Source organism: Stenella coeruleoalba (genome assembly GCF_951394435.1).
Source record: "Stenella coeruleoalba genome assembly, contig: scaffold_231, whole genome shotgun sequence".
Taxonomy (NCBI): domain Eukaryota; kingdom Metazoa; phylum Chordata; class Mammalia; order Artiodactyla; family Delphinidae; genus Stenella; species Stenella coeruleoalba.
In genome coordinates, this window is record NW_027646373.1 from 459,068 (window position 1) to 466,398 (window position 7,331).

Below are 7,331 nucleotides of genomic sequence, written 5' to 3' on the forward strand. Positions count from 1 at the left end.
CCCAGGTTTAAGGTATTCTTCCTTCAGCTAAAACATGCATGTGGAACCTAGAGTATGATCAACCATGTGATTGGGAGACGTGTTCAAATATGTCTCAGTTTTCCTCCCCTGGTACTCGGGTGCAACATTCCAGACGCTTTACTTACACTCTCCCCACTTGGAGAGTCAGCGCCTTTAACCTCCTGTTTGGCACAGTTTGCAATTTCTGCGGAAGATGAACAGGAATAGCGAGAACCAATGAGAGGCTAGCTGGAGGTGTCTGGACGGGCAAATTTAACTCTCATTTCCCACCAGGAGGAGGAAATAACCAAAGGCTCAGCGTGCCGTGCCAGAACCAGATTAGGGCCTGAAGCCATCCTGCGGTGTTGCGGCCAGGTCACAAGAAAGCGAGTTGAAGAAAGGAGCTCAGGGGCACTGTAATTCACAAACCTGCAGAGTTATAAATGACAGCTATCGTCCAAAAATAGACTGAAGTAAGGCTGCCAAGAGGACTTGAAAGCGGGGCAGAATTGCAGGAAACCGATTTCAGGAGGTAGACTGAAATTGCATTGAAAGCATAGGAAAAGAGGCAGAACGTCCACAATGATGCACTTGGCCAAAAAGGGCGTATGCGTTTTTTCCTGAATATATTCAGGAAAAAACGCATACGCCCTTTTTGGCCAACCAAGCAAGCTTGCAAAGGAAATCTGCACTACAATGAAGTCTCACTTCCCCCCGGTCAAAAGGGCAATCTGAAAAAAGTGTAAAATCCAGAAAGGCAGGACAGGCCATGGAGAACTGGGAGCCTTGTTATGCTGATGGGCGGGATGTAAATTGCCAACAGACACTCGGGAGAAGTGTATGGTGTTTCCTGAAACATCTAAAACACAAAGCAACAGAGCCTAGGGCACTGCCACTTATGGTCCTATAGCTTAGGGAAATTAAAATCAAAAAGACACAGCCACCCCAAAGTTTGGGACGCCTCTGTTTACAAGAACCTCGTTTACAGTACAAGTTCAACATCGCAGAAAGTGAAAAATGGATAAAGAAGTTGTGGTATTTACTTACAAAGCAATATCACTCAGCAATGAAATCTATGTCATCAGGCCCTTAGCAGAACAATGAGTGGATTCAGGTATGATGATTCTAACTGAAATAAGTCACACAGAAAAAGAAACATCATAAGTTATCAGTAATACACGGAATGTAAACTTGGCTACACAGGAACTGAATTACAGAACAGAACAGGGTCTCAAATTTAGAAAACCAACTTATGCTTGCTTAAGGGTAAAGGTGAGGTGGGGTGCTGCATAAAACCAGAGATTGAAATGAGCACAGATAAAGTTCCTTAAGTCAAATATGGAATAGACAAGAGCTACTCCTTGCTCAACGAAATGGACTCAACACCACATATTAAACGCCTAAGAATGTACCTGACTAGTAAGTATCGTAAAACCTATGGATTGCTATGTCTCCAAAAGAGAATCAAGCATGTGTACAGGGGCATAAACGCAGCAGTGATAGGATTGGAGAGGTTCAGTGAGCAAATGAAGACCCTTTGAAGTCATTACATTACCCATTACACGGGTCTCAACTCTCCAGGTTTAAGGTATTCTTCCTTCAGCTAAAACATGCATGTGGAACCCAAGTATGATCAACCATGTGAACGGGAGACGTGTTCAAATATGTCTCAGTTTTCCTCCCCTGGTACTCGGGTGCAACATTCCAGACGCTTTACTAACACTCTCCCCACTTGGAGAGTCAGCGCCTTTAACCTCCTGTTTGGCCCAGTTTGCAATTTCTGCGGAAGATGAACAGGAATAGCGAGAACCAATGAGAGACTAACTGGAGGTGTCTGGACGGGCAAATTTAACTCTCATTTCCCACCAGGAAGAGGAATTAACCAAAGGCTCAGCGTGCCGTGCCGGAACCAGATTAGGGCCTGAAGCCATCCTGCGGTGTTGCGGCCAGCTCACAAGAAAGCGAGTTGAAGAAAGGAGCTCAGGGTCACTGTAATTCACAAACCTGCAGAGTTATAAATGACAGCTATCGTCCAAAAATAGACTGAAGTAAGGCTGCCAAGAGGACTTGAAAGCGGGGCAGAATTGCAGGAAACCGATTTCAGGAGGTAGACTGGAATTGCATTGAAAGCATAGGAAAAGAGGCAGAACGTCCACAATGATGCACTTGGCCAAAAAGGGCGTATGCGTTTTTTCCTGAATATATTCAGGAAAAAACGCATACGCCCTTTTTGGCCAACCAAGCAAGCTTGCAAAGGAAATCTGCACTATAATGAAGTCTCACTTCCCCCCGGTCAAAAGGGCCATCTGAAAAAAGTGTAAAATCAAGAAAGGCAGAACAGGCCATGGAGAACTGGGAGCCTTGTTATGGTGATGCGTGGGATGTAAATTGCCAACAGACACTCGGGAGAAGTGTATGGTGTTTCCTGAAACATCTAAAAAACAAAGCAACAGAGCCTAGGGCACTTCCACTTATGGTCCTATAGCTTAGGGAAATTAAAATCAAAAAGACACAGCCACCCCAAAGTTTGGGACGCCTCTGTTTACAAGAACCTCGTTTACAGTACAAGTTCAACATCGCAGAAAGTGAAAAATGGATAAAGAAGTTCTGGTATTTACTTACAAAGCAATATCACTCCGCAAAGAAATCTGTGTCATCAGGCCCTTAGCAGCACAATGAGTGGATTCAGGTATGATGATTCTAACTGAAATAAGTCACACAGAAATAGAAACATCATAAGATATCAGTAATACACGGAATGTAAACTTGGCTACACAGGAACTGAATTACAGAACAGAACAGGGTCTCAAATTTCGAAAACCAACTTATGCTTGCTTAAGGGGAAAGGTGAGTTGGGGTGCTGCATAAAACCAGAGATTGAAATGAGCACAGATAAAGTTCCTTAAGCCAAATATGGAATAGACAAGAGCTACTCCTTGCTCAACGAAATGGACTCAACACCGCATATTAAACGCCTAAGAATGTACCTGACTAGTAAGTATCTTAAAACCTATGGATTGCTATGTCTCCGAAAGAGAATCAAGCATGTGTACAGGGGCATAAACGCAGCAGTGATAGGATTGGAGAGGTTCGGTGACCAAATGAAGACCCTTTGAAGTCATATTGCATGGTACCCATTCCACGGGTTTCAACTACCCAGGTTTTAGGTATTCTTCCTTCAGCTAAAACATGCATGTGGAACCCAGAGTATGATCAACCATGTGAACGGGAGACGTGTTCAAATATGTCTCAGTTTTCCTCCCCTGGTGCTCGGGTGCAACATTCCAGACGCTTTACTAACACTCTCCCCACTTGGAGAGTCAGTCCCTTTAACCTCCTGTTTGGCCCAGTTTGCAATTTCTGCGGAAGATGAACAGGAATAGCGAGAACCAATGAGAGACTAGCTGGAGGTGTCTGGACGGGAAAATTTAACTCTCATTTCCCACCAGGAAGAGGAAATAACCAAAGGCTCAGCGTGCCGTGCCGGAAACCAGATTAGGGCCTGAAGCCATCCTGCGGTGTTGCAGCCAGGTCACAAGAAAGCGAGTTGAAGAAAGGAGCTCAGGGGCACTGTAATTCACAAACCTGCAGAGTTATAAATGACAGCTATCGTCCAAAAATAGACTGAAGTAAGGCTGCCAAGAGGACTTCAAAGCGGGGCAGAATTGCAGGAAACCGATTTCAGGAGGTAGACTGGAATTGCATTGAATGCATAGGAAAAGAGGCAGAACGTCCACAATGATGCACTTGGCCAAAAAGGGCGTATGCGTTTTTTCCTGAATATATTCAGGAAAAAACGCATACGCCCTTTTTGGCCAACCAAGCAAGCTTGCAAAGGAAATCTGCACTACAATGAAGTCTCACTTCCCCCCGGTCAAAAGGGCCATCTGAAAAAAGTGTAAAATCCAGAAAGGCAGGACAGGCCATGGAGAACTGGGAGCCTTGTTATGCTGATGGGCGGGATGTAAATTGCCAACAACCACTGGGGAGAAGTGTATGGTGTTTCCTGAAACATCTAAAAAACAAAGCAACAGAGCCTAGGGCACTGCCACTTATGGTCCTATAGCTTAGGGAATTCAAAATCAAAAAGACACAGCCACCCCAAAGTTTGGAACGGCTCTGTTTACAAGAACCTCGTTTACAGTACAAGTTCAACATCGCAGAAAGTGAAAAATGGATAAAGAAGTTGTGGTATTTACTTACAAAGCAATATCACTCAGCAATGAAATCTGTGTCATCAGGTCCTTAGCAGCACAATGAGTGGATTCAGGTATGATGATTCTAACTGAAATAAGTCACACAGAAAAAGAAACATCATAAGATATCAGTAATACACGGAATGTAAACTTGGCTACACAGGAACTGAATTACAGAACAGAACAGGGTCTCAAATTTAGAAAACGAACTTATGCTTGCTTAAGGGGAAAGGTGAGTTGGGGTGCTGCATAAAACCAGAGATTGAAATGAGCACAGATAAAGTTCCTTAAGCCAAATATGGAATAGACAAGAGCTACTCCTTGCTCAACGAAATGGACTCAACACCGCATATTAAACGCCTAAGAATGTACCTGACTAGTAAGTATCTTAAAACCTATGGATTGCTATGTCTCCGAAAGAGAATCAAGCATGTGTACAGGGGCATAAATGCAGCAGTGATAGGATTGGGGAGGTTCGGTGAGCAAATGAAGACCCTTTGAAGACATATTGCATGGTACCCATTCCACGGGTCTCAACTCTCCAGGTTTAAGGTATTCTTCCTTCAGCTAAAACATGCATGTGGAACCTAGAGTATGATCAACCATGCGATCGGGAGGCGTGCTCAAATATGTCTCAGTTTTTGTACCCTGGTACTCGGGTGCAACATTCCAGACGCTTTACTAACACTCTCCCGACTTGGAGAGTCAGTCCCTTTAACCTTCTGTTTGGCCCAGTTTGCAATTTCTGCGGAAAATGAACAGGAATAGCGAGAACCAATGAGAGGCTAGCTGGAGGTGTCTGGACGGGCAAATTTAACTCTCATTTCCCACCAGGAAGAGGAATTAACCAAAGGCTCAGCGTGCCGTGCTGGAACCAGATTAGGGCCTGAAGCCATCCTGTGGTGTTGTGGCCAGCTCAAATGAAAGCGAGCTGAGGAAAGGAGCTCAGGGGCACTGTAATTCACAAACCTGCAGAGTTATAAATGACAGCTATCGTCCAAAAATAGATTGAAGTAAGGCTGCCAAGAGGACTTGAAAGCGGGGCAGAATTGCAGGAAACCGATTTCAGGAAGTAGACTGGAATTGCATTGAAAGCATAGGAAAAGAGGCAGAACGTCCACAATGATGCACTTGGCCAAAAAGGGCGTATGCGTTTTTTCCTGAATATATTCAGGAAAAAACGCATACGCCCTTTTTGGCCAACCAAGCAAGCTTGCAAAGGAAATCTGCACTACAATGAAGTCTCACTTCCCCCCGGTCAAAAGGGCCATCTGAAAAAAGTGTAAAATCCAGAAAGGCAGGACAGGCCATGGAGAACTGGGAGCCTTGTTATGCTGATGGGCGGGATGTAAATTGCCAACAGACACTCGGGAGAAGTGTATGGTGTTTCCTGAAACATCTAAAAAACAAAGCAACAGAGCCTAGGGCACTGCCACTTATGGTCCTATAGCTTAGAGAAATCAAAATCAAAAAGACACAGCCACCCCAAAGTTTGGGACGCCTCTGTTTACAAGAACCTCGTTTACAGTACAAGTTCAACATCGCAGAAAGTGAAAAATGGATAAAGAAGTTGTGGTATTTACTTACACAGCAATATCACTCAGCAATGAAATCTATGTCATCAGGCCCAAAGCAGCACAATGAGTGGATTCAGGTATGATGATTCTAACTGAAATAAGTCACACAGAAAAAGAAACATCATAAGATATCAGTAATACACGGAATGGAAACTTGGCTACACAGGAACTGAATTACAGAACAGAACAGGGTCTCAAATTTAGAAAACCAACTTATGCTTGCTTAAGGGGAAAGGTGAGTTGGGGTGCTGCATAAAACCAGAGATTGAAATGAGCACAGATAAAGTTCCTTAAGTCAAATATGGAATAGACAAGAGCTACTCCTTGCTCAACGAAATGGACTCAACACCGCATATTAAACGCCTAAGAATGTACCTGACTAGTAAGTATCTTAAAACCTATGGATTGCTATGTCTCCGAAAGAGAATCAAGCATGTGTACAGGGCCATAAACGCAGCAGTGATAGGATTGGAGAGGTTCGGTGAGCAAATGAAGACCCTTTGAAGTCATATTGCATGGTACCCATTCCACGGGTCTCAACTCTCCAGGTTTAAGGTATTCTTCCTTCAGCTAAAACATGCATGTGGAACCCAGAGTATGATCAACCATGTGAACGGGAGACGTGTTCAAATATGTCTCAGTTTTCCTCCCCTGGTACTCGGGTGCAACATTCCAGATGCTTTACTAACACTCTCCCGACTTGGAGAGTCAGTCCCTTTAACCTCCTGTTTGGCCCAGTTTGCAATTTCTGCGGAAGATGAACAGGAATAGCGAGAACCAATGAGAGGCTAGCTGGAGGTGTCTGGACGGGCAAATTTAACTCTCATTTCCCACCAGGAAGAGGAATTAACCAAAGGCTCAGCATGCCGGGCCGGAACCAGATTAGGGCCTGAAGCCATCCTGCGGTGTTGCGGCCAGGTCACAAGAAAGCGAGTTGAAGAAAGGAGCTCAGGGGCACTGTAATTCACAAACCTGCAGAGTTATAAATGACAGCTATCGTCCAAAAATAGACTGAAGTAAGGCTGCCAAGAGGACTTGAAAGCGGGGCAGAATTGCAGGAAACCGATTTCAGGAGGTAGACTGGAGTTGCATTGAAAGCATAGGAAAAGAGGCAGAACGTCCACAATGATGCACTTGGCCAAAAAGGGCGTATGCGTTTTTTCCTGAATATATTCAGGAAAAAACGCATACGCCCTTTTTGGCCAACCAAGCAAGCTTGCAAAGGAAATCTGCACTACAATGAAGTCTCACTTCCCCCCGGTCAAAAGGGCCATCTGAAAAAAGTGTAAAATCCAGAAAGGCAGGACAGGCCATGGAGAACTGGGAGCCTTGTTATGCTGATGGGCGGGATGTAAATTGCCAACAACCACTCGGGAGAAGTGTATGGTGTTTCCTGAAACATCTAAAAAACAAAGCAACAGAACCTATGGCACTTCCACTTATGGTCCTATAGCTTAGGGAAATTAAAATCAAAAAGACACAGCCACCCCAAAGTTTGGAACGGCTCTGTTTACAAGAACCTCGTTTACAGTACAAGTTCAACATCGCAGAAAGTGAA